General features: G+C 35.3%; 1 protein-coding gene across 1 annotated transcript in view; it reads left to right on the top strand.

Annotated features, from left to right (window-relative positions):
- The first annotated feature begins 7,607 nt into the window (after window positions 1–7,607).
- Window positions 7,608–10,325, top strand: part of LOC106464277 (pyruvate carboxylase, mitochondrial-like) — an 82,973-nt gene continuing 80,255 nt past the window's right edge. Inside the window, exon 1 of the mRNA XM_013924404.2 lies at window positions 7,608–7,756. The gene's annotated coding sequence lies outside the window, so the exon portion shown is untranslated. The remainder of the gene's footprint in view (window positions 7,757–10,325) is intronic.

The raw sequence follows: 10,325 nt of genomic DNA, 5'->3' as shown, positions 1-10,325 counted from the left end.
CTGTTTTTATGTTTGGGTTCTATATTTATTCTCACATTTAAGGCCTAAGAATTGAGGTTAAATTACATAAATGTTGTTTCCTCGTCACTATATGGGTCCAACTTCCAAGTTACTTTCTTACTATGGTATAAGTTGATTTCTCTCTCTTGTGTTGTAGTTTGTAACCTAGTTTTATTTCACTGCCTTAACGTGCAATATTATTAAATTTGGGCTTAGTTTTTCATGGGAGGAGGGAGGTTTATTAGCCATAATTAGCTTCCTAATAGTGCATTCTGTGCATATGGTAGATGAAACTATAAATATCCCATTTCAATTGGTTTCGCTTATCGGTATATAGAGTTTTGAGCATTTCTCATTGTAATAAGTCACACCGCCACAATCTAGCCATGGTATTATACTTGTCACTAAAGAAAAAATATTCAGTTGGTTAGACAGTTATGATCAAAGTTAAATAAAAACAACTGACTACATATAGGGCTTTGTATAATGTATCTTAAATTGGAGTGCTTCGGTAAAGTATAACCTAGTGAGATGATTATTCTAGATTCAATAGAAATATTTGAAAGTTTAACCAAGGGCCGGCGCGCCGGACAATTGTACAAATTAAAATTGTTAGTTACCTTAGTATAAAGTTCTAATTTTTAAGCTTTGCATACAATAGTTACTTAGTTTGAATTGAGTTTTAACCCTCCAGAGGCTAGGGCCGGTCCAATAGTCAAATCACCGATCCGGTACACCCGACGTCCAGCCATAAGAGTTACGTGCTAACCCAATTAATTATAAGGTATACATTTCAATCGTTAGTCTTCAAAATTTAACAGAATATTTTTTTCATAAAACCAACATTTTGTGTTTAGACGAAAAAATCCTTTAATTAACTTTTAAAAGCCCCCCCAGTGGGTCAGTGATAAAGTTTACGTACTGACAAAGCAAAATCTAGGGTTCGATTCCCAGCAGATGGCTCAATGTGGCTTTGCTTTAAAATAAATTGACAACAACAAGTTTTTGAAAGCATTATCAATATAGATTTTGATCATATTGATTTTAAAAACCGGGACTGACTGCTTTCCGCTGTCCCAGTTAATATGTTTGTAGGTATCTAAGCTTATTTCATTTTACTGCCCTCTATATGCGACTTTTTAGTTTTTAGTTTAGCTCTTCTAGAGGGTAGTTTTATTACTTATTCTTTATTATCACCTCGTGATGATGATGATGTAAGAGGTCAGAGGCTAAGCGCGTGCGAGATTTGAGCTCGTATAAGTACAAAATGCAACTATTTTTTTGTTGTTCTTCTTTTTTCTTGTTTGTGAAAGTCCAAGTAAACATTAAAGAAAAGATAGATCTGTCATTGAAAAGGGTAGCTGTAATTAAGATGAAATGGTTTGGTTGTTGACTTGTTGTTAACTGCAAAAACTATCTATGCTCTTCCCTCCACGGGTGTTGAAACTCGATTTTTTAGCGCCATAAGCATGCAGACTTACTGCTGAGCCACTGGGGTGGAGTGGGGAGAAAAAGGTGAACTTCACTTGCTTTAGCGTATAAAAGAAATAAGAGTAAAAATGTATTAAATTCCTTAGGAATAAACGAGGGAAAATAGAAAAGTCGTTTCTTTCAACCAGTCCCACGCTGAGTAAGCGGCAAGTTTACGAACTTACGACTTTAAAATACGGGGTTCGATTACCCACGGTAGACAGAGTGCAAACAGCCCGTTATGTACTTTGCACCGAGAAAAATATAATCAATTTCTCAATCACAAATAAACGATTAAGATCTATAACCGTCAAACATATGTTAGTTCGCAAGTGTAAGAGGTCTTGACTATATACACTTCACCGAAATATTGTGAAACCTAATGTTTAGCTTTATAAACCTTCAGATTTACTTCTGAGTCCCGCGAGACTTCTCAGGTGCATTGATTTCCCTTTAAAGGTAATCTGGTAGGTCCAAAATAACAGGAGGTCTGTCAGAAAATGTATCTCAGAATAAATCAAAGAAAGAGACTGTATACAATGTAAAACATAATCAAACATTCTTTATTCAGTTCAAGCACAATCAACGTCAAAATAATTGTTTTTATGGCGCCTTTACTAGAGAGAGCTCACAATGAAGTAGAAGTATATCTCTCTTAAGAGACTGAGAAAATATAACGTTATATACACGAAACATTAATGCAATTATACTCAGGATATGTGTACATGTGTGCTGCCCATGTCATTCCCATTGAAAAATTAGGTAGGTTATTTCTCAAGGTATTATCGCTGTCTTTTTTTTTACCTACCATGTTACACTTTACAGAAACCTTTCCCATGAGAAAACACATGATACCCTAGGTGAATGATTCAGTTCAATAGGTAACTATGACAAATATAACTTTACTACTTCCTTGACTGACATTCTGTGTTAAAACTACGTACAACATATGTATGACAATTTTAAAAAAAATAAATTATGGGTTATAAAAAATACATATTATGATTGCATACCATATCTTAACCTTCAGACTGTCTCTAGCATTAAATTTGAAAATATAACCGAAGTAACTTACACATTGGTCAATAAACTGGTGTAACTTATTTTAGCCTCTGCAAAGCATTTACATGGTAGCATATCCAACTAAACCAGGAATCATAGCTTGATACAGTAAATCCTAAATTAAACCACAAAACTACAATTCAAAATCAAACTAAATACAATACAGCACAATTACACAAGACAATCTTTCACACATTAAATTCAAAATAACACAAAGTAAACACAATAAATAAAAAGCACGTCAAGTTAAAATAACTAGATAAGTCATTTGATATTAAATTAAAAACAAAATTCAATAAAATCACAAGTGCAAAATAAACCTTTTATAAGTAATACTGAAATGAACACAATACAAAATATCATTGCAAAACATAATAGAAGCATCTTTAGTCCATAAATACAAAAATAGACACGTAATTTCAATTACAACTACAATTCACGAATCCAAGGCTTGTGACAAATGGCTAGAGAAGGAATGCTCATCTTTTGAGTTAAAACCTTTAACAAAGATAAAACAAATAACAAAATAAGCCTTTAATATTAAATGTAAAACTGAGCTCATATCGTAACTGGGCCCTGAGAGCAGCTGGCCATGACTGTCTTATGTGTGATCTCTCTGGCTCTTGCAGGAGCCTTCCAAGTCTGAGCCAGATTAGTTTGTTGATGGTGAATTTCTTCCTTCAGCTCTGAGAGGAGGATCCTAATGTTACCTCCATCCATCTGGCTCTTTGTTCTTGGAAGTAGCACTTTAAGACTGGTATCTATTGAATGATAGGGTGTTCTTTAAATCTTTTGTATGTATCAGATAGCTCTAATTTCAAGTCTGAGATAATTTATCTGGCACTGAAGCAGTAGCAGTTATTTAATTGGATGTGTATTGGTGAAATCTATGTGATAGCATGTTACTTTTTGTCCAACTCATTTGGCTATCTGGTCTTACAAATGCATTGGTAGATTCAAATAACAAGTCACTGAGTTTCTACCACTGTGATGAATCAAGATTGCCTCATACATAGTGAGATCAGCTAGTGTCCTAGAAGCTCTTGCATCAGAAGTCTTTCTCCTGCCTCTCTGTCTTTGTGGGCACATACCATGCTCAACCCAGCCCTGAGAGATCTGGGCCTAACCATCAAACCCTTTAACATGGGATGTCCACTGCACTTCCTCAATCCAGCAGTCAGACATGATGTAAACTCCATTAGTTTCCTGAGGCTAAAGTAGCAGCAATTACAATTTGCTGCTGACCAACCTGCACCTACTGTACAATTAGTCATAACTAGTAGCCTTGCCTACCTTGCTGTATGACAAGGTATGGGCATTTCACTTTGATGTAACCCAACCACCCACACCTTTGGTCCTACTTTCTGTGAGGAGGTATCATTGGCATTGGCTATCGCACAAACACCAAGGAAAGATCAGGGAAGCCCTACCTACTCAATGGTAACCAATGTGGTTCTGTCACATCACCAGAATATGTTGTCTGTTAGGTCGTCCTCACTAACTATCAACACCTGCTGTTTCTAATGGTAGTGACACAGCTCCAGTAGGTAGATTTCATCCTCATTTGACTCCTCCACTCTTCTCTGAATGGTTATGGATGACAACATCCAGAGATGGGAATAGGCTGCCCTGACTGATAACACTCTAGATATCCTAGAGATCTTCCTATTCAATCTCAGAAATACCAGCCTGCAAGTTACCAAGTAGACTTTTATCATCACTCAGGGATATAACCTGTTCAGTAGTTCTGAAGGTTCATGACTGTAGTTCTCCTTCCTTTGTTTGTGGCCAGATCGAGATCTTAGAGGCTATCACAACAGTAGCAAAAGGCTTATGCTCAAAAGAGGACTCCTCCTAGACCTTCCTACTCTCTTGGATTGTGGTCTACTCTCAGTGTCTAACTCCTTCACTTCATCATAATTTATTTGTATAGAAAATACCATTTCATATCAAAACTCAAAACTTAAGATTTGCAAAAATACAAAAGAAGCAAGGAAAACAGTATAGTAACTGGTTAAGGTAAGGAATAGATCTTTCCCATTCCGAAATAGCATGTAGAATCTAGTGCTGAACTCCAGCTTAAATGATAAAAGTGGATGATAATGGTGACACCCTCCAGACTGGATGCAACTCCATTGCAGGTTAACCTTAGGTAATAGCTGGTACTCATTATATAGCTGAGTAAACTGAAACAATATAGTTAAAGTGCCTTGCCAAAGAACATAACATCATGATATGCACCATTCTCGAACTCGCCACCATCCATTATGAGTCCGAGTCCAAAGCTAGTGTTCTACAATATCCCATGTAATAACTGGAGATACAATATAAAATCTGACTTTCTGGTTTAACTGAATTAAAGCAAGAGATTGGACAAAATGTAAATTAATTCAAAGAACAGACTATTTATCTATTTATAGGAAGCTGAGTGTGGCCTAGTAGTTAGTGTGTCTGGTCTGTGAACCTAAAGGTTTGCAACAGAAAAAACGCACTCCACATTTTAGGATACACAGATGTACTCACGAGTGATGGTCAATTTCCAATATTCAGTCAGAAAAAAATAGTCAAAAATTTGGCAGTACGTATTGTTGAGTAGCTGCTTTACTTCTATTATGCTAAGTTCAGTTCAAAATTAGTGATGGCTGTGTTTAGATAGCTCTTGTGTAACTTTATCTAGCTTTGTAGAAATATTCACAAATTTTTTTATCTAGATGATTAATTCTTTCCAAATGGGGTCGGTCGATGTGTTTGTTAGTTTTTGAGTTTTGCACAAAACTACACGAGGGCTATCTGCGCTAGCCGTCCCTAATTTAGCAGTTAAGACTAAAGGAAAGGTAGCTAGTCGTCATCACCCACCGCCAACTTTTGGACTACTCTTTTTATCAACGAATAGTGGGATTGATTGACACGTTATAACGCCCCCACGGCTGAAAGGGCGAGCATGTTTGGTGTGACGGGGATTCCAACCGGCGACCCTCAGATTGCGAGTCGATACCCTAACCACCTGGCCATGCTGGGTCCGGTCGATGTGACTGACCTTGTGACCACAAAGTAATCATCAGAGTTTCCATACTATAATTCTTAATATGTTTTGTGTATCTTCACGAAACTTGGCAAGATTTCCGTAAACATTGAGTTTTTTGATTTAGTATTTTTACTAAAGATCTGCTTGCGAATACATGAAGTCGGAGTTCTGACTGCTTGATTCCAAAATAATTTTAATGTTAAGTATAAAAATTATTTTCTTCATTTCAAAATTGTCAAATTTCATTTGTGTAACCTCTAAAACCTCCTGAATAAATACCAAACGTTTTATTTTTTCAGTAAAACTATATTTTATTTATAATTTTTTTCTACCCCAACTCTTTAACGATTTTGTAACCACCATAAAAAATACGAAATAAAATTAAATTGCCTTTTTAACTTTCTAGAATGACTGCAGATTGCAACAGAAAACCACTATTGTTTATCCTGAATAGCTTAAGACTTGCAAGAGTTTACATCTGTTTATATTTAACGTTATTGCCCTTTGGACCGTATCTAACTAATAATCCTGCATCACAAGGCGGACGCGTAGCTCACGTTAACGTATTGAATGATGTAAATGCACAAACTTCTCACGAAAAAAAAAATATTTTTTTATTCACTACCTTGCCAAATATAGCCTCATCGAAGCTGATAATTCTTTAACTTTCACATTTTAGTCACTTTTATAACAATAGATAAAAAATATGCATTAAAAACAAAAAATATATTGCATATGTTTGATCTCTTTTTGTTTTTCCCCTAATATATGAGTTTATGTTTTACAACTGTTCAGGTTAAGATCTACCGGTGGAATTCTGTTTCTTGCTGGTCATCCTGTTTATACTAAGTTTTGCCTCTTCAACAAGAATTATAATAATTTTACTACTTTTTGACTACTTATATTTATTAATATAAAACAGATAAGAAGTTCCTGTTGTAATGTGATGTAACAGTGTTTAGATCTGTTCAGAAACAAACAAGTTGTGACATTCCAGCACTTCGAATAGCTATTGGCTAAAAGTTCAATCCTGTATACAGATTCCGTTTGTTTGTTTTATAGTAAAGGCACATTGAGCCCGGATCTTAGCGTTGTAAGTCCTAAACTTACCGCTGTCTCATCGAGGGATATTTACATAGAGTCACGACAGTGTTACTCCACCTTTTAACTTGGCTGAAGTCACAATCTAGGGCATACTCGATTTCTCTGTTCGGAACATGTTCTAGTTCTTTTTTCAGTGGATGAATCTAGTGAACCAGAACAGGAAGTTAGCATCTCCAATATGGTGGAGAATGATTTGTCTTCCTTGCTTTTAATGAGACAGTTTGTTTGTAGTTAAACACAAAACTACACAAAGGGCTATCTGTGCTCTGCCCACCAAGGGTATCGAAACCCGGTTTCTAGCGTTGTAAGTCCGCAGACATACCACTGTGCCACTGGGGGGCTAATGAGACAGTCCAAGGTTTATTTAATTATTTTGTAAATTAATAAAATGTATACCTCGCAATCAATGCTTTTTAAATAAAATCGGAAAAATATTGTTTGCTAAACATATTATGCATCGTGGCAAAATACTTTAAGTACATGCTGTATTGACACAATCGTCTACCATTTAGACATCACACCACCTTCTCGTTGATCAGTGACTCAAGGGTAAGTTTGAGAATTTATAACGTTAAAATTCTGTTTTTGATTCTCCCGGTGGGGTACAGCACATATAGCCAGCCCATTGTGTAACTTTGCACTTAACAACAAACAGGCAAACGAAAGAATCAGGCGTACTCTATATTTTCCCGAATCCCGACCTACAGACGCCTGATCTCAGCGTCCTATGCATAGGGGTCATATGGTATCTAATCTTTAGTTTATGTTAAGATATTCATCAAATTGGTAGCTGAAATACAAATCATTTTTTTGTAAATTTTTAAACCATCCTACTTCGCAATAACTAAACCCAATGAAAATGAAAATCACGAAAGTTAAGTGAGATTATATCATTTATAGAACATAAATCAGCTGATGAAACCTAGTAGTCTCTGTGCTCCCTGCTGATTGGTTAATAAGAACACACCTCCAGTTGCTATCTCTTGTCGCAGAGGCTATGAAGACTGTTGTGTCCTTGTGTTGAGACTGCTGTCGTTTACAAGGTTATCGTAGCTCTAGCAGTGTAGCTTGTCGAGAGCTTCCAACGGATACCAGGTATGTTAGTTTAAAATATTACCAGACATTGGGAAATTATTTTATTATTCTTCATCGTCCAAAATATCATGTATGAATAATATATTACTAATATATTACTATAATATATTACTAATATACTACTAATATATTACTATTGTTTAAGTGTAATTTACATGATTTTTTTTATATGTTCCTGAGTAGAGCCATTATAAAAATTAACTACATCCATAGCGTCATAATTCGCTTTTTTCTGTGTTAAAAAGTCATACGAACGATACAATTGTTTCTTTTTCTTATTATGCACATTTTTTATAAACATTCAATAATGAAGCGCCATATTAAAATTTGTATTTATAACTACTGATTTAATCATTTTAACAAATGGACGAAAATGTTTTCGAAGTTTCGGTTTATGTTAATCACCAAATTAAACATGTTAATAAAAGCTAAGTGTATGTAGAATTCTTACCACAACCCCTTTCTTTTCTCAGACAAAAAAAAATCTGTAGTGTATAATACTAGTAATGGCACAAAATTAAATGCTTTAGCTGCAGTACTAATGATAGTAACATAATTTTCTAACAAGCAAGTCTTGCCAATATATGGTTATCGGCATAAAAATACGAAACGAAATGTATCACTCATTTCGAGGTTTTTTTCCTTCTTGACACAGAAATAAAGTAACAAGAGTAACAGGCCTATTGTATATTTGTAAGTTGAACGTCGCTTTTAGCCTCCTACCAGGTGGGACTCGAGCATTAAATAAATATGTTAGTGGCATGATACAGATTCCTAATGTTTCTACCTATCGCGTACCAACAATGAAATATTTATACCAATAACTTTTAAACCAATGCCATCATTAAATATCTAGTAGTAATAATAAGGCATAACAACTCTAGTTTTTAGTTATCATTCTAAGGTTGCCATATACCTAGTAGTAGTACCCAGAACCAGGAGATGGTTGACAACAGTCCTACCCCCCACCCCTCCTACATGTTCACGTTTAATTTTATTTTGATAATGTCTATCCATTTTTACATTAGTAGATGAGGAGAAAAGCTGCAAATTAAAGTTCATACACAATCGACAAAACAACTATGGCACTATACTGTACTGGCGCCTGCGTAGAAACTATTTCTTCACGCGGTGGATAAGAAATGTGTGGCCTCTACCGGCAGAGTAAATAACTACATTCGAGGAACAAGTTTTTATTATCATTATTACAGCGACACTGTTAGTGTTTTCTCGCTTTCTCCCTCTTTATCAAACTAAAGCAGGATTCTGTGAGATTTCGCGGACAATTTTGAATCTCAACGGGGACGGGTATTGAGGCAGATGTTCGGGAGATATGGTAACCTTTTAATATCTACATCAATACTATTCAAGCCAGCCTCACCATACGCAGACGAATGCCAACAGTTACTGTCCATAGCACACGATTAACTAATTGTTATGCAACACATTCGGACAGTTTCCAACCAGTTCAGGTTACAAAGTCATATATTAAGTTTCATTCATTACATACTAGATATGCAATCGTCAGTTAGAAAAAAAAGAGTAATTCCAACAATTATCAGAACAACATCAAGGATGCCCAGACACGACTAATATATTCATAGACGGAAACCTGCCAAAAGTGTTTTTACCAATCCTAAATAGCATTCTTCTTCCGCACGCGCGTACACTATTCCAATCGTAAAATATCTCGTGCCTCACAAAAACAATCACAAAAATATTAATATTTTCGGCTTAACATTATGGCCATATAATGTACACATTTCGTCACACCCACACACACTTGTTTAAACACAATTACGTAATTCGGTAAATAAACAAAATTTACAGGATTTCAATTTTATGATATTTGGTGGTTACTGTGGGTAATTAATAAGTCTTTCCAGCAATGTCAAATAATATTTTAAATGACAAGGTGCTTTATAGTTTATGTACTATACTAAATGTTGTTTATAGAAGTTATTTAAAGCGTCTAGGGGAGAAAGAATACTCGCAATGAATGATCTGAGTATTTCACGTTCTAGCCGAAGCTGCCTGTATTTGAACGATTAGCCTGTGAGAAATGCAGCTGCGCTATCAACAACTTGAAAACGTGTATTACAGTCTGAAACATTGTGTGAGGGTTTTTATACATGTCCTGTTGTTAAAATATAATGCTCTTTCGATGCATTTTGCACGTGGTATTTAATTCAGAAAGACAGCAGCAATTTTGTCTTTAGACTTGATCATTTGCTGTTTGTGGTTATACTTCTAGCAACATACGGGATGCACCCTTCTTTCTTGGTCTATTTATAAGGTTCGTTTTTTTATGCAAAATGGGTAGCTTTTATTTACTTGTAATTCAGAAATGTAACTAGATTTTTTACATAAAGGAATTACTTTAAATACAACAACTGTGCACCAGTCAGACCTGATTATTAGGCCTATTTGCATACGAAATTTCATTTCCGTAGCATCTTGTACTTACTGTTACGTATCTGCTTGTTTAATTTCCGGTATAAATTCTTTCCGAGAAAATTCAGCGATACAAGCCCTTTCTTGATTAAAACTAGTTTATTCTTTCTCGATA

This window comes from Limulus polyphemus, unplaced genomic scaffold, assembly GCF_000517525.1.
Source record: "Limulus polyphemus unplaced genomic scaffold, Limulus_polyphemus-2.1.2 Scaffold1605, whole genome shotgun sequence".
Taxonomy (NCBI): Eukaryota; Metazoa; Arthropoda; class Merostomata; order Xiphosura; family Limulidae; genus Limulus; species Limulus polyphemus.
Note: the sequence above shows the minus strand (reverse complement) of the source record. Positions and strands in the feature narration are given on the sequence as shown.